Source organism: Phoxinus phoxinus (assembly GCF_949152265.1).
Source record: "Phoxinus phoxinus genome assembly, chromosome: 10".
Lineage (NCBI taxonomy): Eukaryota > Metazoa > Chordata > Actinopteri > Cypriniformes > Leuciscidae > Phoxinus > Phoxinus phoxinus.
In genome coordinates, this window is record NC_136885.1 from 18,899,567 (window position 1) to 18,926,532 (window position 26,966).

Here is a 26,966-nt window from a genome sequence, read left to right on the forward strand (position 1 = left end):
GACTCTTGACAACAACTGACATCGTACAACACCGTACTTAAAAAATAATCTTGAGTTTCTCACAACCTTCAAACATCAAAAGGTGAGTTTGATAATACTGTTTTATATTGTGTTTATTTATAGACTCATTAATAGAGATTATATAGAATATCTAGAATAAGTTTGATAATTGAGGTAAAATTGAAAACCCAAACTGTTCAAATTGGTTTAAAATTCTCTGTACTTCCGATGCTTCAATTATTATAAAAGATTAGTTTACATTTTATCGTCTCAAATGGGAACACAGCGCATTGGTCATTATAGTGCTGAAATTAACCGTTTATTGTGAACTTTTAATATCAAGTTTTACTGTTGAGTTTTTTTTTTTTTTTTTTATCTAGGTGATGATACATGGAAAAAACTTTTTTTGTCACATCAAACACTCATGAAAAAAAATCAAATTGACTAACTAAATCTGAATTATTCAAATGAAAAAATGCTGAACATGTTACAAACCTGGTTGGGAATTATATATTTCAGATTAAATACTATGATAATTTTTTTAATGCAGTAAAATGTAGATAAAGAATATTGCACTATAATTGTATGGTATGGGAATATCTAACTGAAAATATGTAATTGTTATTTACTGATTGACATTGTAAGATGACTTAAAATTATTATTATTATTTTTTTGTGAAAGACACTGCCGAGTCTGCCGTTGTTCTTCTATGTTTGTAAAAAACAAAAGTCAATTAAGATGTATTTAAATAAAAATGTAAAAAAATAATAATATATATATACATATATATACTATGATAAATGCTTCAATCTGGTATGTAAATTTAACAAAGAACTGACATTTTATTTTATTTATTTATTTTTCATCTAGACTATGGCCGGATCTTTGAAACTTATCACATGGAACACTTGTGGAATTAGAGACACTAATAGAATTAGAGACACTAATGGAATTAGAGACACTGCCGATGTCCAACAGAAAAAAGAAAGGATTGGTCAGAGGATGAATGAACTACAAGCATCTGTTGCATTTCTTCAAGAGACACATATAGGTATCAATAATGTTAGATCTGTTGAAGAAATTCGCGGTTGGAAAGCTTTTTACAGTGTTCATCATCCACGTAGCAAAGGTGTTGCAATACTCATAAAAAATGGTGTGCCTTTTGAGTATATAAAACATGTACACCCCACAGGCAGCTACATTGTACTTATCTGCAAATTATACGGTAAATGCTTCACTCTAGTTAATGTATATAACCATGCAAAAGAACACAAGGAATTGCAGTGTCTTTCTGAATATCTTTATCAGACTGCCAAAGGTGTCTTGATAGTTGCAGGAGATTTCAATACGGTTCTAAACACAGATCTTGACCGGGAGTTTCCAACTGGACATACAGAGCCCCTTAGACCTTATCTCGAGGAATTCATCTCATCTTTAATGCTTGTAGACATATGGGGACAAAACAATCCTTATGAGAGAGATTCATTCACTCGTTTTCCATGGAAAACATCCAATCACCAAAACAAAAAAACCTCAGGTCAGAAGAAAACGAAGAATAAGAGGAGGGGTGCATCAAGACTTGACATGGTCTTCATGACACGGAATGACGTGTGGCTTGCTGAGAGTTGTGAAATCTCAAAGGTTACAAAGCATAATATTTCAGATCACCAACCTGTAGTTCTGAGTCTGTGTTGGCCAGAACCAGATAACTCAAATTACCTGACAGCATATAGCGGCCTAAAGAGGACGGTCACTAAAAGGCCTTATGAGAGACCAGGTGAAATTTGTGAAGCGGAAGTTTTGAAAGCGTTAATGTCGCTTGTAGAATATGAAACCCCACTTGCAGAAAATGTGCAAACATTAAAGATTAACAAAGAGCAAAAATCACAAGAACTTAAAGACAGTTTTAACCAAATGATTAGAGGAGAAATTCCAGAGGGGTTCACTGACCATGTGAAAAAAACCGGAAGGTACCACTTTAGAGGAGAGTACATGATACTTGCCACAATACTTCTTAGGCGAGTGGAAAAATTTCTTCAGCCCTCGTTCAAAAGCAAACCAATGAAAATGAGTTTCAAACTCTTCATCATTGTTAGCTTTCGCAGCATTCCCAAAAAAATCAAAAGGAAGTTTTTAACACATGCTCTGAAATCTCTGAAGCCCATCCATCCATCACCCCCACGCGATTTCAAGATTGTGGAAAAGCTGCTTCCAAGCACAGGCCAGTATAAAGAGCTTAGAGAAGGCTGCCCACTTACACCAACTCTTCTGACAATGGCTCTGAAACACCTAGCCTGTGTCCTAAAGAAAGATTTGAAAGAATCTGTGGTTGATGTATGCCATCATAGAAAATGCATTACTATCTACATGAATGATAACCAGTATCCCATTCTACAGCAAAACATTAACAGATTTCAAAGGCGATCAGGGATTTCTCTTTTATGGAAAAGGAGAAAGCATTCAAACTCATAAAATGCTATTGTGAGCAAGATTGTGCATGAAACATGCATGACAATTAGATGTTATATAATCTTCCAGAACAGGAATGCAGTGAGATGAAACATGGGATTATGATGCAAATTACAATATGCTTAAAAAAACCTGGGTTAAAAAATTATTAAACAAGCTTAGCAACTTAATGTAATAACTGCACATAATGTAATAACTGCACATAATGTAAGTAATGGGCATTACATTATTCATTTAAGAAAATGTTTATAATGTAATTATTTTTGTCAAAATGTAATAAAATCTTGAGCTCAATGTAATAACGGTTTCAATGTTATAACGATTGTTTTCGCATAATGTCTGGTTATTGTATGAGAAATGTATTACATTATGAACACACTTTAGCAACTTATAATGTCACAGTTCATAAGATAATATCAGCACATAAGTAAATCAATGGATTCAATCAATCTTTCAATGTAATAAATGTGAGCAAAATGTAATAATAGTGTGGCGTTGTGTGGAAACAATAAAGCTACAACAAGTAACGACTACGCCACCCCAGTATTGAATTTGAGGAAATACCCATAAACGGGCACACAAGTTCGTGTCTCCCTCCCACAATCACAAGACACTGAGACGTGAATACGTACAAAAATATAATTCTTTATTTAATTACACATAATAAAAAAAACCAATAAGACTTCCGGAGGTAGCAAAACCATGAGAATAGATGGCAGGGCCAATAGGTTGCCTACGAGCAAGGAAGTTCACTCACTACACGAACCTGCAGGCTCTCGTTATGGAGCTGGGGTGCACCATCAGCTGGGCAGGCTAAGCAGTAGGCCTCGAATCAGCCCTCAATAAATTACACAGTGTCCAACACTTCCACAGCACACTCACACTGGTGAAACGTGCTACAAGCAAACCTCTACCACACGCGGAAACAGAATTTCTAACACCATGCACGATATGGCCAGCCTGCCTGCTTTTGGATCACCCCCGCTCCTGACAAAGAAAAAGACAAAAGTAACAAAATATGACGGCAGCTAAAACACAGCATTAATGGTGGGCATTCCTACCGAAAATATTTAGGCAAAGAACACAAAACAAAACAAACAAAAACAAGACAGTTGTTAGCAGCCGTTGGCAGAAACAGCCATCCAAAGGAAAACAAACAGAAGCAAAACAAATAAACAAAACTAATGATAACTAATAGCAGCAAAACCAAATAAACAAAACTAATGATAACTAATAGAAGCAAAACCAACTAGACAAAACTAATGATAACTAATAGAAGCAAAACAAAATAATAACTAATAGAAGCAAAATGAAATAGAAACAAAACTAATGATAACTAATAACAGCAAAACCAAATAAACAAAACTAATGATAACTAATAGAAGCAAAATGAAATAGAAACAAAACTAATGATAACTAATAACAGCAAAACCAAATAAACAAAACTAATGATAACTAATAGAAGCAAAATGAAATAGAAACAAAACTAATGATAACTAATAACAGCAAAACCAAATAAACAAAACTAATGATAACTAATAGAAGCAAAATGAAATAGAAACAAAACAGCAGTGTCGATGATACGTAGCCGCGATCCAATGCCCAATTCAATGGCCTAAAACACACGAGAACCAAGATTAAAACCATACTTTCAATGTAAGGTGGACATGAGTGGAATGAGTGGGTTTACATACCGACCAGCAGAGCTTTCATTCACACATCCGGCAAACCAGTCCCTCCTCTCACCTACTAAATCAGAGGAATTCACGCGTCATCCCCCGGCAAAATAATTCAGTCCCCCCGCCCGCATGTAAACAATACAATGGACCTACCGAACAGAAGAGCAGCAGCCACTCAGCCCTTCACCGCACGGCGTATTACAGGTTCGAGCGATTGGGAAATACAGCAGCAATGTGACTGTAAACTCAAGCAGTAGAGCGCGAATCCCTCACAGCAGGCTGAGTTATGCGTGCGATCAATTCTCCTTTTCCCCACATGGAACTATAGCAGCGAGGTAGATGTAAAAGGATCCAGCTATCCAATTCGTCCCTCCCGCCAGACACCAGCACACACACCGAGCAGACGAGCACCGGCAGCCAACACCCAGATGACGCGAGGATGACGCAATATCCTACCATTCTAGGGACACCCTTTATATAGTCCAAATAATGCTGCCAATAATCCTGGGGCGGAGTCCTATTTAAAAAGGACCACCTCACCACAATCTACCCCCCGCTTTTGCATCGCCGACCCGACGATGGACACCTCAACTCCAAGGCCTAAAAATGGCCACGACAGAATTAGATACCGGGTCAGTAGAGGGTACGCTCCTACCGGAACGAGGAAGGCGATACAGATTTGAGTGGTGACCGGCCGTTACTCGCCCCGTTCTTCGTACCAGAATCTCCCTCCCCTCCGGTTGGACACCCAGCACCGGAACCAGACCTGATGTGAGGTCGGCTGCGACCATCCCCGGCTCAGCCCGTACCACCTCTAAAACACCCTCGGGTGACTGCCATTCGGTTTGTCGGGGCTGGTCTGATCTCTCCGACTCCCCACTCAACGCAACTGGGCCACCGGGTATCACCCTGACCAAATCCACTTCTTCCTCTTCCTCTTCTTCCTGTCCTAACACTAAGGGCTCTGACTGTTCTCCCAAGGGGGCTCCCGCCAACCCACCTCCCTGGAGTCGCCCTTTAAGCAATGACCGATGTACGTTCCTTACCTTACTCAAGTCAGCCCTCGGTGCGATGGAGTAGACCCCACCCCCTTCCTTAGGAGCCCGCACCACTTGGTACTCGACCGGGTTCCACAGGTCCTGAATCTTATGACGACCCTTGTGGCCCTGCTCTCGCAAGTAGACCAGCTGCCCCTCCACCAAAGGAACATGCCGGACCCGCTGATCATGTCTTGCTTTACGTCTCCCTGCTGCTATTTGTAACTGCTCTTGTGCACTCTCAGACGCCACTTGTAACCGGGCTTGATGTTCCCGAACCCAGTCGTGCACACTGCCGGCCACTGGTTCCTGTACCCTACCCAACAGGAAATCCACGGGCAAGCGTGGTTCCTGTCCAAACATTAAAAGATGGGGTGACTCACCGGTAGATCGATGTGGAGTGGTGTTATAGTAAAAGAGAACTTGGGGCAAACATGCAACCCAATCTCTCTTTCTAGATACCGGCAGGGTGCGCAACAAGTTATGCAGGGTCCGGTTAAAACGCTCGCACTGGCCGTTTCCAGCTGGATGGTACGGGGTGGTACGAGATTTCTCCACTCCATACAATTCACAAAGCTGGTGGATCAGTAACGACTCAAAATTACGTCCCTGGTCCGAATGCAAGCGACCTGGAATACCAAACTTATAAAACCATTCATTGACCAAAACCTGAGCCACAGTTTCGGCCCGTTGGTCCCGAGTAGCAACAGCAAGAGTGTATTTACTGAAGATGTCGGTCATGACAAGCACATTTTCTACTCCTGACCTAGCTGGCTCCAGTAAGGTAAAGTCAATGGCCACAATTTCGTTTGGCCTTGAGGCCAAAAGATGCCCCATAAAACTCTGCGCTACTGGCTGCATGTCTTTAGCCACTTGGCATCTTTCACATTCCTGGCACCAACGGACAACATCTGAGGCCAAACCAGGCCAGTAACACCGCTGTCGGACCAATTCAGCAGTTCGTTCAATGCCCTGATGTCCATGACACTGATGTAACTGTGTCAGCACTTCTGACTTCAACGCAGCCGGCAATAACAGCTGCAAGACCTCCTCCCCACCATTAGGACAATAGACCCTACGATAGAGTACATGGTCTCGCTCCACGAAGCGATCCCACTGCTGTAGCAACTTACGGGCTTTAATCGACAGCTGCGGACGTTCATCCGCCCCCGGACGGGCCTTTTGCTTCCAAAAGGGCAAAATCTCAGAGATAACTGGATCGGCCAATTGCAGTTGGCATAAATCAGCCCCCAAATAACTAGGTAAGATAGTAATTGCGGATTGGTGTACCTCAACCGCCGGCTCAGCTTCTCGCACTTGTCGTAACACTGCTGGCACTTCAGTTCCCAGCCCTAGTCCACCCAGCACTCCACTCTCCGGAGGATTCTGTCGGGAAAGGGCATCAGCGTTCTTATTACTTTTCCCGGACTTATACCGGATCTGAAAGTTGAATGCGGACAGCTGGGCAGCCCAACGCTGCTCTGTAGCTCCCAGTTTTGCGGTGGACAGATGGCTCAGCGGATTGTTGTCTGTGAAGACCACACACTGACTGCCCAACAAGTATTCCCTAAATTTTTCAGTCATGGCCCACTTGAGCGCCAAGAACTCCAACTTCATGGAGCTGTAGTTGGACATGTTGCGCTCAGTGGGCCTAAGGCTGCGACTAGCATACGCGATTGGCCGAACCTTCCCGCCCTGTTCCTGGGAGAGGACAGCCCCCAAACCACCATGACTCGCATCCACCTCCAGGATAAAAGGCTGAGCAAAATCGGCGTATGCAAGCACCGGAGCAGTAGTGAGTTTTAACTTCAAACCCTCAAAGCTCTTCTGACATTGTTCACTCCACGCTGCCATAAACCCTACTCCTGTCTGCCTCCTGGATTTAAGCTTACCACCGGAAAATTCCGCCGCCAACCTATGCAGAGGGGCTGCGATCTTAGCAAACCCCTCCACAAAGCGGCGGTAATAGCTAGCAAAGCCGAGGAAGGAACGCAACTCTGTAGCATTAGTTGGACGCCTCCAGTGGGCCACTGCCTGGGTTTTACAGGGATCGGTGGACACCCCTTCGGAGGAAATTACATGGCCCAAGTACTGCACCTCCGACTGAAGGAATACACATTTCTCCAACTTAGCCTTAAGGCCCTCTCGCTCCAGTCGTCCCAAAACAACTTCCAGCCGTTCCAAGTGCTGCTCAACAGAGGAAGAAAATACAATAATATCATCCAAATACAGAAGTAAGGAGTGACACTGCTGGTCACCAAACAACCGCTCCATGAGTCGCTGAAACGTACTGGGGGCATTGCAAAGCCCAAACGGCATTCTGTTCCACTCAAATAAACCGAATGGGGTGCAGAAGGCAGTCTTATGCTTGTCCCGATCCGTGACGGGCACCTGGTTGTACCCGCTGGTTAAATCCAACGTGGAGAACCAACGGGCACCCGTCAAAGAGTCCAGGGACTCCTCAATCCGAGGCAAGGGAAAGGCATCCTTCCTCGTCTTAGAATTTAGGTGGCGATAGTCTACACACATGCGTATACTGCCATCTTTCTTCTTGACGAGCACAATTGGTGAAGCATATGGGCTACAGCTCTCTCGGATCACTTGAGTCTCTAATAGCTGGTTAATATGTGCCCTGACTGCTTCATAATCGGATGGAGGTATACGCCGATATCTCTGCCGAACGGGGGCATCATCAAGAAGGGGGATGTCATGAGATATTAAATCTGTACACCCCACATCTCCCTCAAAAGTGGAAAACACTGACTGATACTTATGGAGAAGAGCCTTAACCTCCCTCTGGTCTCCTGCCGGCAAATGAGATAGATCTACTGCATCTAGCTGTCCCTGCCCAGTCAAAACACTGGTTTGAGAAGAGACTGAACAAACAGCTCCTGGTCTGAGCTCCGAAACTCCCGGGGGAAGACTGACAACAGACACACTGGTTAAGGAACCTATCGTCCGACGAGGGAACAATAAAGTGTCGGTAGTTCCCACATTCACAACGGGGACATACACGGTACCCTTGATTACTCTAACCAAAGAGGGAGAAATTAAAAGCCCAACCGGGAGGCCAAACTCTGGAGGCTCAAAGAGTGCAATGCCACTAGAATACCGTTCTGAACAAGTGGCCGCTACAAATTTAATCGTACCACCTGGAATCCGATCCGCTCGGGGACCACGTACCTTCACCCTACCTATGCTCTCCAAAGAGGGTTGAATACTCGCCTGGTGGCAGCGTTGCAATGCTTGGACAATTATATTGGGCACACTCAATGCAGGTGGGGAGTCAAAAAGAGAGGGCCCATGCTGGACAAAGAGCTCCTGGTAGCACTGGCCCAATACATTCATCCCCAACACACCAGGGGCTTGAGCACCGGTTCCACCAGGAGGATCCCGGACCACCAACACTCCACACCTTGAAAGCAACCTCCCACAGAGCTCTACGTCCAACTCCATATAGCCTATGTAAGGGATAGACAGCCCATTCGCAGCCCTAAGCTGCAACCACTGACAAGTCTTTAGACGGTCCTGGCCCCATGGCTCAAAGTGTTCTCGAAAACAGCTCTCAGTAATGGTGGACACCATTGAACCAGTGTCAATCAAACAAGACACGGATACACCTCCCATAACCACGACCAAATGAGGGCATGACGACATTAAGGATGACCCTGACTCATTACGGTCACTATCCTGTAAGCCTACACTTTCCCCGACCGAGCTTTGGCTTAACAACTCGGCGGGAACTAGTTTCCCGATGCCGCGCCTGAATGGGGCTGCCTATCTCCACGTGTCCTGGTGTCTGTTCGGTCAGGAAAGGGTGAGTGAGGTGGGACTCGTTCTCCATTGCAATCTCTTGCAAAATGGCCAGGTTTCTGACATCTTCTACATATAACGAAGCTGCCATGAGCCGGCCGAACGCTCCGAGAGGGATTCTGTAATTGAGCAACGCTCTGGGCGAGCTGAGTTAACTGACTTTGCTGTAGCTTTAACAGTTCTTTAATCTCACTCATCTCGGAGGCCTGAGAAGGCCGGTCAACCTGCGGTCGTGCGCCACCTTGCACCCCATATTGAAACCCATGAGCCAATGGAACGGAATGGCTACGATTTCTCGCCCCTCCCGGCATGCCCTCACGTTCCCACCTAATAGCGTCACTACGGATGTCTAACAGTGTAGCAGTAGGCTGACGACGCACCAACTGCTTCAATTCCCGACGAAGGGTACTGTCGAGAACATGTTCCACGAATTGATCACGCAACAATACCTCGGCGTTCGGCAACGTGACCGGTGACTGCTGCTTAACCCTCTCCAGGAGACCCAGAAGGGCAAGAGAAAATTCCAACAATGTCTCACCCTCCTGTTGTCTCCTGGAAAAGAAAGACTCCTGCAAGGCAACGTACGACTGGGTACACCCATATAGTTCTGTTAGAGCGGAGATAATTTTACTGGGATCTTCCCGTTCACTAGCAGGCCGGTACTTAATCTCCTCACGTGCCTCCCCCTCCAAATGATCGAATAAGAAAAAGGACTGGTCCGCCTCGGATAAATGCCGGGCCCGCATGCAAGCCTTTACTTCCTCCACCCACTCATTGATCCCTATGCCCGACCTACCATTAAACTTTGAACACTTTCGGTCCCGCGGTATAAACACGAAGCGCTCAGGTAGTGTTCCGGTATCTGCAGGCTGAGACGTACCGACAGATGGCCCAGGTAGCCTCGGAGGGTCACTACTAGGACCAGGCAAATTAGCCAGGGCTTGATCTTGACGCAACTTCAAATTGTCAGCCTTTAATGTAGCTATTAATTCTCTTAATTCCTGCAGTTCGTCCTCCATCGTTAACTCACCCAACAGAAGAAAAACTTACCACAATTTGGAAAAGAGAATATCACGCATTAAGATGGAACCCAGCCTACTAGAAAAAGCACACGCTCAGCCCAAATGAACACTGCTGTTTTGCTTCTAAAGAAAGAAAGGAAAAAAAAAATATATATATAATAATTAACAAACAACCCAATCAACCACAACAATGCACATACAAATATCCACGTCTCAGGTCAGTATGTAGAGAAGGACGAAACCCTGCCGACTACGCCAGATGTGGCGTTGTGTGGAAACAATAAAGCTACAACAAGTAACGACTACGCCACCCCAGTATTGAATTTGAGGAAATACCCATAAACGGGCACACAAGTTCGTGTCTCCCTCCCACAATCACAAGACACTGAGACGTGAATACGTACAAAAATATAATTCTTTATTTAATTACACATAATAAAAAAAACCAATAAGACTTCCGGAGGTAGCAAAACCATGAGAATAGATGGCAGGGCCAATAGGTTGCCTACGAGCAAGGAAGTTCACTCACTACACGAACCTGCAGGCTCTCGTTATGGAGCTGGGGTGCACCATCAGCTGGGCAGGCTAAGCAGTAGGCCTCGAATCAGCCCTCAATAAATTACACAGTGTCCAACACTTCCACAGCACACTCACACTGGTGAAACGTGCTACAAGCAAACCTCTACCACACGCGGAAACAGAATTTCTAACACCATGCACGATATGGCCAGCCTGCCTGCTTTTGGATCACCCCCGCTCCTGACAAAGAAAAAGACAAAAGTAACAAAATATGACGGCAGCTAAAACACAGCATTAATGGTGGGCATTCCTACCGAAAATATTTAGGCAAAGAACACAAAACAAAACAAACAAAAACAAGACAGTTGTTAGCAGCCGTTGGCAGAAACAGCCATCCAAAGGAAAACAAACAGAAGCAAAACAAATAAACAAAACTAATGATAACTAATAGCAGCAAAACCAAATAAACAAAACTAATGATAACTAATAGAAGCAAAACCAACTAGACAAAACTAATGATAACTAATAGAAGCAAAACAAAATAATAACTAATAGCCCTTGTCAAAAAATCCTAAAGGATTCCAATAAGAAAATTGTACAGGATTCTAATTAGAATTTCTATCATATTTTGGAACCATTCCTATAGGATTTCCAATGGGAATTGTCTTATAGGACTATACATAAATATCCTATAGAATTCTGATTGAAATTGTCTTATAGGACAATGCATAAATATCCTGTAGGATTTTCTACAGGATTTTAATGGGATCCAATTAGGTCACTTCTCAGGTTTATATGGGATTTCCTTTTTTTTTTTTTTTTAAGAATCCTAAAGGTGCACTTTTCCAATGTTTTTCTTTTACTAATAGTAGTTTTTTTTATTGTGTCTTGCAGTTTGCTTAAAGTCACCTCTATGTAGACATTGTTCACTGTTTAATGTATGTTATGCAACCTGCAGTCACATTATAAACAACATGGCAGGTGATTTGGGCACACAGTATTAGTGCACACATTTCTAAGGCACTGATAATGGATTGATGAAATAAAAAAACAAATCAACAAAGTTATTTTAATTTCATTAGTATTTTATTTATTTATTTCTACTTTCATAACTGATGAATTTATTACTTTTTTTACAGATAATATTCATTACAGACTTACACACACATACACTCAAACACATTCTCTCACACACACACACACACACACACACACACACACACACACTGTGAAATACAACATTAAATATCCTGAACAAATCAGTTTGATTCAAACAAACAATTACTTTTTTTACAGATTATATTCATCACACACACACACACACACACACACACACACACACACACACACACACACACACACACACACACACACACACACACACACACACACACACACACACACACACACACACACACACACACACACACACACACACACACACACACACACACACACACACACACACACACACACACACACACACACACACACACACACACACACACACACACACACACACACACACACACACACACACACACACACACACACACACACACACACACACACACACACACACACACACACACACACACACACACACACACACACACACACACACACACACACACACACACACACACACACACACACACACACACACACACACACACACACACACACACACACACACACACACACACACACACACACACACACACACACACACACACACACACACACACACACACACACACACACACACACACACACACACACACACACACACACACACACACACACACACACACACACACACACACACACACACACACACACTGAAATACAACATTAAACATCCTGAACAAATCAGTTTGATTCAAACAAACTCACACATAATCATTGTGGCGCCTTTTTGACATCTTGCATTCATCTGCACATTTCTGGGATATGGCCTTCTTAATTATACTTGCTTCAATGTGAAATTTATTTTTGATGTAGCCTGTAAGGAAAAAAATAAACAGAACATAAGTTTACAAACCATAATGATTATTGAGGAATGGTATTACGATTCATCCTTAAAAGACTGTGATCTCCATTCAAACACCCATGCAATCTTTCAATTCGTCTGTCTATTAAACTTAGACAAAATCATAGCAAGCTTTAAATGGTAGCATACCACCTCTGCTGAGGTTCCAAGCGTACCGTACCGATACTAAAATGCAGTGTTGGGGGAAATGCATTGCAAGTAACTTGAGTTACGTAATCAGATTACTTTTTCAAGTAACTAGTAGGGTAACGCATTACTTTTAAAATTTAGTAGTTCTAGACTAAATGTGAGCATTTACTCATCCCACTTGCACAAAAAAATATAAAATTTTCCTCAAAATGAATAAAATGCATAATCTATGCAAACCTCCAATAACTAAATATGTTATATAAAACATAAATTCTTATGCATCTAATCTCACTTTACTGACCAATGAACTTGATTCTGACCTTCGATGATTCAGTTTAATAAGCAGAAATGACTATAGATAGACAGAAAGGTTTGCTTTCCTCTACTGTACACATTTCCTTCAGCCTGAGGATTATTTTTTCACTTTTGGTGTGAAAGGGTCTTTACATTTGCCCAAAAATAGAACTTTTGTGTTATAAAAAAAAAACAAGCCCAGCCCAGGTGGGAAAAAAGTAACGCAAAAGTAACGTAACGCATTACTTTTCTAAAAAAGTAACTAAGTAATGCAATGAGTTACTTTTTAAGGGAGTAACACCATATTGTAATGCATTACTTTTAAAAGTAACTTTCCCCAACACTGCTAAAATGTGACGTGAAAACACTACAGATCACTGATTGGTCAGAGGATTTACAACACGTGAAACCAAACCGCTAGATTTAAATAGTCAGCAACAGCCACTGCAGTTTTAAAATATATTGCTCTAAAAAAGTAGATACTTTTCCAAATTCCTGAGTATAATTATATCCTGTTGTTTTATATATATATATATATATATATATATAATAATATGGCAATCCAGCCAAAACTTGATTTTCAGGAAAATAAATGACTCACTAATTATGTCAGACACTTTTTGAGCCTCCAGTTGTGGCTTTGCTTCTTTGTCTTTGAAGGCATTAGAACGTTTTCCTGTGTAGCAGTGTGTTGCCAGTGTTGCTCTTCCAAAGACAGCCACCAAGAGGTCTTTTGCTGCTTTTTTTGGATCTGTCCATTTCATGTGGCCAAACTGTTCGGCACCGATGGACGTGTTGGGGCCAATTCTAACCTGAAAACAGTGATCGAACAATGAAACAGTAACAGAGTTAAAAAGTGCACTTAATAATATTTTGTTTGTTATGATAAAACCTATGAGTGTAGATTCAGAATCATCCAAGAGCAAAAGTTACTGATGCCATTGTAGAAAGCACTATTTTTTGTCAGCCATGATTAATTAATTCTGTGAGTGGATGCAATTACAACAAGACACCCCAGGTGAATAGGGTAAAAAAAAAAAAAAAAAATCGCTAATAGATATAGAGGGAATGCAATGATGTCACTTTCCTGCTGGAACACACTCCCTCAGCCGGACTGAGTGGCAGAAGAGCTGCTGTGTGACTGGATTTAATAGGAGAAACCAATGCTTTCGCTTTTGGTCACTCAGTGGGCATGACCACAGTCAATCCAGCCGACGGTGACGTCACACGCATACCCTCTATTGACATACATTACATTTATGCATTTGGCAGACGCTTTTATCCAAAGCGACTTACATTGCATTATCCTACACATTTATACATAGGTATGTGCAATCCCCTGGGATCGACCCCACAACCTTACGTTGTTAACGCAATGCTTTTACCACTGAGCTACAGGAAAGCAGGAAACATACTTCTCCAAATGACTGATTACAAAAAAAAAAAAAAAAAAAACATTGGATGAAGTTGTCAGGATTATGTTGTTATGTTAGGATTACTTGTATTTTTGTTCCTTTAAAGTCTCAGATATACAATTCTGTCCATTTTACACACCGTAATCTGTATCATGTCTCATGTAAAATGCCATTTTCGTTTTTTGGCCAAAAGAGAAAAAAGGCTGAAAATATGAACCGAACATAATCTAACAATTCTGACTTCTTTTAATATATAAACTCCTGTGGGAAACACTGAATCTTAATATACATTTTTGACCAAATCATGCAGCCCCAGTAAGAAGGCATTTTGAATGTTACTTAAAACCGATACCTTTTTGCAGTCATCAATACTCCTAGTCTCCTTTAGACGAAGAGGCAGTAAAGAGGAAGGGGCAGGTACCACAGCGGAAGTCTCTGGGGCTGGAAAATCAGAAGTGGGTCCAGGGAGAGTTTGGACTGGTTCTGTCATTAATGGAGTGCATCCTAGAACAAAATAGGTTTTTATATCTTTTGACGCAATCACTTAGAAAAATGTAAAACATTTAATAGGCTTACCATTTTTTAAAAGTGTTAGAGTTTCAACAAGAACACTCTTTATTTCTTTTAATTCGGCCAAAATTAGTTGATTAACTCCACTGTCATTCCTTGTCCTTTTTGATGTTGTTGCCTCCCTGCTTGATTCCTAGAATTGTAAAACATTTGTTAGTACAGTTTGTATGTAGTTATTAAAGGGGTAGTTCAGTCAAAAATTAAAACTTGCTGAAAATGTACTCAATATCTGACCATCCAAGATGTAGATGAGTTTGTTTCATCACTTGTAACAGATTTGAAGAAATTTTGCATTACATAATTTACTCACCGATGGATCCTCTGCAGTGAATGGTTGCTGTGAAAATAAGAGTCTTGTGAGAACTTTAATAAGAATCAATGTATAATTTATAGAGTGAAGTCTATGTAGTGTTTTCTTTTTTATATTTGTTCATTTAATTTCTTTCTTATATACTACTGTTAAATACATCTACTGTTGATGGAAAAATAAAGCAGAGGGAAGAATGAGTCTAGAGCCCTGATATATGTAACTGTTAACATAATCTTACTTTTTCTAGATTATACTGCTGCAGAAAGGATCTGGCTCTTATCCTTTTGACGCTCTTTTCAGAAACTTGTTTACTGACCGACTGTAAAAAGAGAATTATATAATTACAAATATATCCTTCAAATTAGCTGAAAAAGGCAATCATCTGGGTCTAAGCAACAATGGCTAATCAGGTTGCGAGTTGCGACATTATATATTGTCATGTGCTTGTCCTTCGGACAAGTAAATCAAGTCAATTACTTGACTGAGTAAAAAGTTTGATTGTTCAGAAAAATGGATATTTGTGTTATATATTTTAAGAGGTAAAGGAAAGGAGGCCTTCACACGGGAAAGACTAGTTGACACTTCAGGGCTACGTTGTTGTCGCGTACAGGCGCTGGTCCTTCATCAGATCTGGATACGGCCTGGATCCGGCGGTAAACCTCGGTATAAACAGAGAGACTAATATTAGCGTAGATGCCATTCTTCTTATGATGTAACGAGTACATCAGGATTTAAAGGAAGTGTTCCCGGTTCCGGCTGACCTAATCTATGCAGCCTAACATTGAGATATAGAAGTCTATAATGTCTCTATATGTGAATGCTAGGCCAAAGAGATGTGTCTTTAATCTAGCTTTAAACTGACAGAGTGTGTCTGCTTCCCGGACAATGGTAGGAAGACTGTTCCAGAGTTTTGCTGCTAAATAGGAAAGGGATCTACCGCCAGCAGTCAATTAGTTTTGATTGATTCACTTCCATTGCAAAGATCATTAGTGCTCAGTCTATAGGTATTGCGTGTTTGAATGTATATGTGCACAGGCGTGTAGTTTTTCTTTACAAATTGACCTCAACAAATAACTTGTCAGGCCTTAATTTATAATACAGATTTTTTTTGTTTTGTTTACGCTTCCGAGTGTCCATGTGAACTGGAATAATTTTGATACAGTTTTATCGGTACAGAGGTAAAGGAAAGGAGGCCTTCACAGGGGAGAGACTAGTTGACACTTCAGGGCTGCGTTGTTGTGGCGTACAGGCGCTGGTCCTTCATCAGATCTGGATACGGCCTGGATCCGGCGTTAAACCTCGGTATAAACAGAGAGACTAATATTAGCGTAGATGCCATTCTTCTTATGATGTAACGAGTACATCAGGATTTAAGGGAAGGGTTCCCAGTTCCGGCTGACCTAATCTATGCAGCCTAACATTGAGATATAGAAGTATATAATGCATTATGTGAATGCTAGGTCAAAGAGATGTGTCTTTAATCTAGCTTTGAACTGACAGAGTGTGTCTGCTTCCCGGACAATGGTAGGAAGACTGTTCCAGAGTTTTGGTGCTAAATAGGAAAAGGATCTACCGCCAGCAGTCGATTTTGATATTTAAAGGGCACCTATTATGGAATTTTGAAATGTACCTTTCATGTAGTGTGTAACATAGATCTAAGTGAACAAAAACATCCTACAAAGTTTGAAATATGAAAGTGCACCGTATATAAAGTTTTTGTCTTTCAAAAGTAAGAGTCGACTCTGAGTCATTTTTATGAATCGTTAGAAGACCGAAGCTTTTTCTCTGACTAGATGACGTCAACTAGTAAAGTTATTTGAATACGATACGCCCACTTATTGCGCTCCAAGGCCAGCAGGGAAAACTTGAAAACATCATGGCGACGAGACGCTGTGTTCTGAAGTGCGACTCAAAAGCCAACTTTTTTCATCTGCCCAAGGAGGAGCATTTGAAGACTAAGTGGCTACAATTCATATATATAACTATACCACAGAAGTATAGTCCGAGCCTTGTGCTTTATTCGTGCCATTTTGAAGACGATTGCTTTACCAACTTAGATAGGGCTGGGTACCGAGTCTCGATACTTTTTAGGTACCGACCGAATTGCCTCGATACTATCGAGTATCGAAAAATGACATGTTGTTCGGTTCCAGATTTCGATACCTAAGGAGTTAACTCGTCAACGTCAGTGCTCAAACAAATACATATGAAATGCACAACGACACACATAAAGTCGCTCACGCACATACACGCAAACTCTCTTCACACGAAACACACGGAACTCTCCGCGCACACTCATATGAGACGCGCGCGCGCACGCACAAACTCTCGACACGCATACTTATGAGACGCGAGCACACACACACACAAACTCTCCTTGCACATATTCATAGACGCGAGCACACACACACAAACTCTCCACGCACATATTCATGAGACGCGAGCACACACACATAATACCTTAAAGATGTTTTTTTAAATAAATGCTTTTCTTTTTAATTTTTTATTCAAAGAATCATGAAAAAAATTATCATAGTTTCCAAAATATTAAGCATCAAACTGTTTTCATATTTCTGAAGGGTCATGTGACACTGAAGTAATGATTTTGAACATTCAGCTTTGACATCACAGGAATAAATTACATTTGAAATATATTAGATACGATTTTAAATTGTAATACTATTTCACAATATTACTAAAGTTTTACTGTATTTTTTTAATAAAAAATTCAGCTTTGGTGAGCATGAGCGCTTTATAAAACATTTTTTATTCCTTTGTGCATGAGTCAAACTGAAAAAATAAAACTAAATAAATAAAAAATAAAAGTTTTTCTGAGGTAATATGTTATGTAATCTTGTTAAAATGGATTTCATAAAATTGGTATAGAAAAAAGTATCGTTAGGAACCGGTATCGAAACTGAGGTATCGAAATTGGCACCGGATCGAAAGATTTTGAACGATGCCCAGCCCTAAACTTAGATGCAATCAAACTTGGATTCGCGAGCCGGCTGATATTGAAGGAAGGTTCAGTTCCAAGTGTATTTGCATCAGCTTCCTCCTCCGTATCACAACCTGTAAGTGTTATTAATAATTGTTGCTTTTATGTAGCATGCTTAATAATTATTTTGTTTGTTGTGTAAGCACCGTTTAGCTTCTAGGTCTTCAATGACAATTGTATTGAGATATGTGAAGTGTTTGTCGTTGTTTTCGGAGTTGTCTTAAAGAATAGAGTAATACCTCGTAGTGACGTAACTGCATTTTTTTTTTTTTTTAAATGTTATGTTTATGCATCGGGCTAATGCAAACAAAGACTGATTGTGCTTTTACAATATGAACTCTGGGCTATGCTCGCTAACATAACATTAAATTCTTTATCTTATTTTTAGTTTTTTACTAAGCAGTGGACTATAATCATTATTATAACACAATTTAATTGATAAAAGCATCATTGTACTCCGTGTTAAACAATAAGTATTATCTCTGTAAACACTGCTGGGTCATCTGACCAATCAACGCAGATTAGCGTCGTGCAAAGGAGGGGTTTGGAAAAATTAGTCGTTGAACGAATCATTTGGGAGTCGGTGAGCAAATCAGGTAAAAATAAATGCATATTATACGACAACAAAAGTGTTTTTTGTCATTGCATGCATGTAAAACTGTTGTTGGGGACTCCCTAAACAACATTAGGAACATTTTAAATGTCATAATAGGTGCCCTTTAATAAACAAGGAGTTAATATCGTGTTAGATATTAGACAAAATGGGATTAGGGTTACCACAAACCACATCATCCTAATTTACCTCATATTCTTCACTGCTTTCTGATTCAGAAAGTATTCTGCTAAATTTCTGGCGCTGCCCTCTCCCTAATTCTTCATTCCCTTCAGGTCTGGATCTTTTGATGGACTGATTCTCAATAGAATGAAGCCGCTTAAGCATGGCAGATCTAGTTCCTGAAATTATTAATAATAATTATCACAACATGCATCAATTTTATCACAGTAATGCACAGACATATTACAAAAACATACTTACCAACGTTTAAGATTTTTGCAGGGCTGGATTCCTCTTTGTACTGTACATCACATACACCACCAATTTCACACCGTCCATTAATAATTTTTTCAGTAGACAGCACATCCCATGTTGGGGGATCTTCAATCCATTGGATTAACATAAACCTCATTTTCTAAATAGGATTTAAAAATATAGACAATATTCTGTCAATCATATGCTTTTGATGTGTGGGCAAAACAAAGAGTGTTTTATGCTTTGTACGTGTTAGTGTTATATGTTTTGATGTTTAATGTAAAAAGACATGAATGTGTATTAATCTTGGTTAAGGTTTTGTTCGATCTGGACCTCAATTCAGACATAGCTTCGCACCAGCCGGTGGATCTAGCCGTGTTACTGTAGTTGCGTGCCTGTATGAGTCTCATACATTATGACAGCCTGTTGCTTTCTCTCAGGAGATACAGGCTCAAGTTCAAAGAACACAAGTTGTTTCACGTTTATATTGTGAGGTTTACAGTGGATTTAGAACAGATAAGGGCAATTTTCCCTCCAAAATAATGTTTAAAACTGTTACTAAGCAACCAGCAACCAGCAACAGAAACGTAACGTTATTTCCGTTATGTAACGTTATAAGTTACGTTAACCGAAAGCCACTGATGAAATACAAAAATAACGTTTAAGGAATAACGTAAGTTTCTACTTATGGTGTATTTCTACTTAAAAGCTTCTACTTATGGTGTAAGTAACTTAGTTGATAAATGTAAGACCGTTAAACATGATCTAATTATATATCGAAAAGCGGACCTTACTGCACACAAGTCTTAAAATGTGAAGAACAATTTTTTTTACGCAGGTTTACACACAAATATTTCTAGATGTGTCAAATGTTAATATAAAGCAACTTTTAAATATGTTACTTACAATTGTTTGTCACAGCTCGTCTTCCAGAAAGTTGTATGGTATCGTCTCCTCCGTCCGTTGCGCTCCGCTGCAGTGACGTGAGCAAGGATGCGCATGCGCAATTGAATGTTCATGCCTACAATGTGAGTTGTGGGCGGTGTTCTTTGTATGAATATACAAATTATTTTCCGTTCAGTTTTTATTATGGTGACTTTCTAACGCAAATATTTTGTATTATAATTATTATTAATATTATTATTTACATATGCAGTACGTTATACATATTTAATCTTTCCACAACAGTGACCACACATATTCCTCTAAACAAGAAGATATCCCTACATTGAAATGAATGCAAAACAACGAGGCCCTTACAAAAGGTACAGCTTGAAGCTCAGTATAGATAAGCATTTAAAGTCAATACATTTAAAATAATTAATTAGTACATTTCAAATATTAATAATATTAATTTAAATATTGACATTGTACATCTAATACAATGTTCACTGTTATTTATATCATTATTTGTTTTTGTTGTAAAGAAAGTTTTTAACCCTCTGGTATTGTTCATTTATATTGTAGCCACACTTATGGTTTACAGTCAAAACAGGCTGAGATTATATTTGTATAATTATTTTATTTTTAGTAAAAGAATGTTCTACATTTTATTTCAGTAATGTTTCTTTAATATTTGGAAATTTGGAGGACATAACATGTTACTAGACAATATTCTAAATATCTTACAAATCTATTGGTGGCTTCAGATAGAAAGAAATGAAGAAAATCATCTATACAACTAGGTTTAGCCACTAGATACCTGTATTTCTGCATTAATTTATTAATTAATTCATTTCATTTAATTAATTTCTTAATTTATTCATTCATTCACTCATTTATGTCCACAATCTTGTGCATGCATCTAGTAGGCCTACATCCTACATTATGAGGACAAAATGTCCCTACAAATCTGGCATTATCCGACATCCTTGTGGGGATATTTTTTGGTCTCGTAATGAAAACAGCTTATAAATCAGACTAAGGGATGTTTTTTGAAAATGTAAAAATTCAGAAACTGCTCTGTGATTTGTAGGTTTAGCTATAGGGTTGGAGTTAAGAGACAGAATATACAGTTTGTAAAGTATAGAAATAAAAAACCTTGAGGGTTAGGATGGGGTATAGGGAAGAGTAGGGTAGGGTTAGGGTTAGATGTCCTGCCAACATGTTTTTATTATATTAGAAAATTAGAAAATAGTTTTAGCTTGATATCAAATCCTTACTGTCAAATAAATGTGCGTTTACTACAGCAAGTACTACAAAATCACAAAGCTTTGTACCATTTTGATTAAGTAAAAAATGGAACAACTTCAAAACACAAAAATGACTGAAAAGTACCAGTGGGTTAAATAAATATTATATATTTATCATATTATTACTTGAAAGCACTGTCACATATTAAAATAGTCTTTGATCATATTACTAGATTTTTGGATCCAGAATCGAGTTGCCCCCTTCCAAAGACAAGTCGATGGCGGACAAACAACACTCCTCATTACAATTGGGATGATCTTACCCATCAGAATGAATCCCTTGCAGACAGCGAGGAAGACGAGGAGGAATTTTATGATTCTGTTGATGAAATGGACCATGGTAAAGATGAGTGCAGTGACACTCAGGGAGAATTAGACTCTACAATGGATGACACAAATTCTGATTCAAATTCACAATTTGAAAAATCTGGGGCCCCTCTTTACACAGGATCAGAGATAACAATTGCACAGGCAATAGTTCTAATTTTGTCCTTTTCTCTGAGGCACAGTTTAACAGCAAGTGCTGTGGAAGACCTTTTAAAGCTCTTAAATGTCTTTCTCCCGAGTAGCAACATATTGCCAGAGTCTCTCCACCTCTTCCGAAAAATATTCCATGATCCATCTGAGTCTCTAAATGTTCACCTTTTTTGCAACATTTGCCAAACATATCTTCCAAAGAACAACATGCATTGTCCAGAGTGTAATGAGATAAATGACCCAAAAAAGAATATTGCAGAAGGCAATTTTTATATAAGTCTCTCCATCGAGGATCAGCTAAGAGACATCCTACAAAAAGATGATTGTGCATTTCAATCAGAAGTAGATGTAACAACTGATGTGAGAAAGGGTGAAATGTATCAAACACTCCCTAATTTCACAGCTAATGACATATCACTACTGTGGAACTGTGATGGCATTCCAATGTTTAAATCTTCAACTTTTTCATTGTGGCCCATCAGATGTGTAGTAAATGAACTCCAACCAAATGTTCGTTTCAAAAATATGATACTCGCAGGTGTCTGGTTTGGGCGTGGTAAACCTGATATGTCCACATACCTTAAGCAATATGTGGATGACATTCTAAAAATCAACTCACAAGGTCTGGAATGGAGGCACCCACATACAAAAACAACTGTGGTGTCTAAAGTTTTCCCTATAATATGCTCATGTGACGCAGTAGCCCGATGTGTGCTTCAAGGTATACATCAGTTCAATGGTGCATATGGATGTGGACACTGCTTAAATGAAGGGAAAACAGTGCCAAAGGGAAGAGGATATGCCAGAGTCTATCCACCCACTGAGGCACAGAAAAGAACCCATGACCATGTCATTGAATGTGGGCAGAGGGCCATTGAGAATGATGTTGACCATGTGTTTGGGGTGAAGACAGTATCACCATTAGTCCTCCTGAATCCCTCCACTGGTTTTGACATTGTGAATAGCTTTCCAATTGACTACATGCACTGTGTTCTCTTGGGAGTGACAAAGCAATTCTTGGACTTGTGGTTTAATAGCAAGTACCATGACAGCCCATGGTACATTGGGACATCACATAAGCTTGTTGATCAAAGGCTGCTTGCCATCAAACCTCCATCTGATATACCAAGAATACCACGGACTGTGAAAGTTGCGCAAAGGTGGAAGGCTGCAGAATGCAGAAGCTGGCTATTATTCTACAGTGGTCCTGTTCTGTACAAGATTCTTCCAACAAAATTTTTGAAACACTGGCTACTTCTGGTCACTGCCATTTTTTGCTTTCTGAAAGACACCGTCACAGAAAATGACTTGGCAGCAGCAACATCCAAGATCACAAAGTTTGTACAGGAGATACCAACAACATATGGCTTGTGCCAAATGTCCTTCAATGTCCATCAACTTACACATTTAGCCTTCTCTGTCAAGATGTATGGACCTCTTTGGTGTACATCTGCATTTTCATTTGAGGGTCACAACCAGAAACTGAAGAGGTTGTGTCATGGAACAAATTATATTCCGTCTCAAATTGCACGCCAATTCAACATACTTCAGTCAATTCCCCAACTACTTAAACGAACAGCGACTAGTGCTGATGTCTCAAATAGGGTGGGGAAACTTGTCAATGACTGGCTAGGTGTTTATCCTCTTGTTGCTAAAGCACAAAAGCTAGAAGGTCTTGTTTTGCTGGGATGTTCTCGACAAAAAATGTTAGATCACAAAGATAAGTTCTTAATGCTCCCTGTCTGTGATCTATCTGAAAATGATGAGTACTCTGCAGAGACATATGACAGAGCAATTGTGAATGGAAAACTGTTAACAACAGAGAAATATGGAAAGGAGTACAAACACAACAGTTTTACTGTTCAGCTAAATAATGGTTGCATTGGAAAGATTGAGTCAATTGTGAATATCATACATGACCACAAAAACAATCCGCTCATCCAAGTTCAGCTTTTACAAACCACACTTGCTGGTTTTGTGTCTGAAGGATCTCCTTCCCATATAAAAGAAGTGGTGCCAACTCCAACACGTATGATTGTAAAACCTATGGAAATTGTCCGCAAGGTTGTGCACATACACTTTAAAAAAACATGCTATATTGCATTACAACCAAACAGCATTGAGCTTGACTGATGTATAAGCCTAGCATAGAGCTCAGCTGATGGCTGAATATTTTTATAGTAACTGAGCTGCATGTTCCTGCAAGTGTAAATAATCATTTTATTGTGTCAACTATATGACATTCTACCTACATATTATTTATATTCTTTTATTTATGAATCTATCTATAATTTATATAATTTCTTGATTGAAATGATTAAAATGATCTTGCTGTATAAATGTTTATAATATTTAATTTAATATATTTAATATTTAATGGTGTTCCTGCAAGTGTAAATAAATCTGTTTATTGTGTCGACTATATGACATTCTACCTAAATTGAATTAATATTCTTTTATTTATGAATCTATCAATAATGTATATATTTTCTGAATTTAAATTATTAAAATTATCTTGCTGTATAAATGTTTATAATATTTAATTGTAATTACATGGAAAAACAGCACTACATACAGAAATACATATAGAATAAAAATATATATATACTACAGGAAAAACTGAAATTTCATGAAAATAAATCTGAATGAAGGATTCTAAGAATCCAATAAGATCCAATAAGATACTACAGGACAAAGTAAAATTCCATTAAAATTATTCAGAATGTCCAATAGGATTATAAGAATCTAGTAGGATCCTATAAGAATCCAGAAAGATCCTACAGGACAAAGTGAAATTCCATTCAAATTATTCAGAATGTCCAATAGGATTATACGAATCCAATAAGATCCTATTGGAATCCAGTAAGATCCTACAGGACAAAGTGAAATTCCATTAAAAAAAAGTAGAATGTCCAATAGGATTATAAGAATCCAATAAGATCCTAATAGAATCCAATAAGATCCTACAGGATAAACTGAAATTCCAATAGGATTTTTTGACAAGGGAGAAGCAAAATGAAATAGAAACAAAACTAATGATAACTAATAACAGCAAAACCAAATAAACAAAACTAATGATAACTAATAGAAGCAAAATGAAATAGAAACAAAACTAATGATAACTAATAACAGCAAAACCAAATAAACAAAACTAATGATAACTAATAGAAGCAAAATGAAATAGAAACAAAACTAATGATAACTAATAACAGCAAAACCAAATAAACAAAACTAATGATAACTAATAGAAGCAAAATGAAATAGAAACAAAACAGCAGTGTCGATGATACGTAGCCGCGATCCAATGCCCAATTCAATGGCCTAAAACACACGAGAACCAAGATTAAAACCATACTTTCAATGTAAGGTGGACATGAGTGGAATGAGTGGGTTTACATACCGACCAGCAGAGCTTTCATTCACACATCCGGCAAACCAGTCCCTCCTCTCACCTACTAAATCAGAGGAATTCACGCGTCATCCCCCGGCAAAATAATTCAGTCCCCCCGCCCGCATGTAAACAATACAATGGACCTACCGAACAGAAGAGCAGCAGCCACTCAGCCCTTCACCGCACGGCGTATTACAGGTTCGAGCGATTGGGAAATACAGCAGCAATGTGACTGTAAACTCAAGCAGTAGAGCGCGAATCCCTCACAGCAGGCTGAGTTATGCGTGCGATCAATTCTCCTTTTCCCCACATGGAACTATAGCAGCGAGGTAGATGTAAAAGGATCCAGCTATCCAATTCGTCCCTCCCGCCAGACACCAGCACACACACCGAGCAGACGAGCACCGGCAGCCAACACCCAGATGACGCGAGGATGACGCAATATCCTACCATTCTAGGGACACCCTTTATATAGTCCAAATAATGCTGCCAATAATCCTGGGGCGGAGTCCTATTTAAAAAGGACCACCTCACCACAATCGATTTATGTAAAATAAGCTATTACATTAAGGCCTGGTTTCACAGACAGGGCTTAGATTAAGCAAGGATTAGTTAAATTAGGGCATGTATAGCTTTTATAAATGTGCCTTAGAAACAAACATTACTGGTGTGCATTTTGAGACAAAACAATGGCACTGATATATTTATGTCAGCAAGTTGCTCTCAGTTAACAGATTAAACATGCATTTTAGTCTGGGACTAGTTTAAGCCCCGTCTGTGATAATGTTACATCTTATAAATGTCTTAAAAAACTTGTTTATTAATGTGTTCACATTAAAGGTGCAAAAGATTTCTGAAAAGATTCAGATTTTCTTTTCTTTCTTTTTTACATCACAAAACCAAACTGTTTTAACAGGGGTGTGTACTTTTTATGTCCACTGTATATGATTCTAAGTTGTACTGTATATTGTACATTGTATTCACGCTTTATTTTGCTTCAACTTGTATTAAAGTGAAGAAATGTATGCGTACAGTGTTGGTATTTAATACTGTTTGTCATTTAACAGTGTGGATATACCTTATGTATGTGTAAGCCCGACTCAATCGACCCAATGGAGGCATTCGATCAGCGGGGGAAGGTCACTGCACGTTACTGTCTTTCCTCGTGGTAAAGTAATTTGATTAAATAAAAAATAAAAAATCGTATTACCTCGTTATTTCATCTGACTCCATAAATGAAAAGGTTTTAATGATATCTGTGCATCATTAATGTGAGCAAATGTTTGACTATTCTTTTTAACACTTTACTGAAAATAATGTCAGTCAGTAAAATCAAATGTTATACGTTTTATTATGTCAGTTAATTGTATCACGCCAGTTTCATAATCAGTTCAAAGATAATACATGCAAAACATCAAATGCTCTGGAATAGAGAAAAGATGCAAACCTAACATTAGAAAATACATGATGCGAAGTGTTTTGCATACACTTCACATCACGGGCTAATCTGAGTTACAGAATCGCCCTGAGCCTCTTGTTGCATTTCCTTATGCCAGAACATTCTTTC

General features: G+C 39.4%; 1 long non-coding RNA gene across 1 annotated transcript; it reads left to right on the forward strand.

Annotated features, from left to right (window-relative positions):
* Window positions 1-26,429, forward strand: LOC307005426. The gene is made up of 3 exons (XR_013799275.1): window positions 1-82; window positions 872-2,865; window positions 25,985-26,429. It is a non-coding gene; the product is annotated as an uncharacterized lncRNA (long non-coding RNA).
* Window positions 26,430-26,966: the final 537 nt, after the last annotated feature.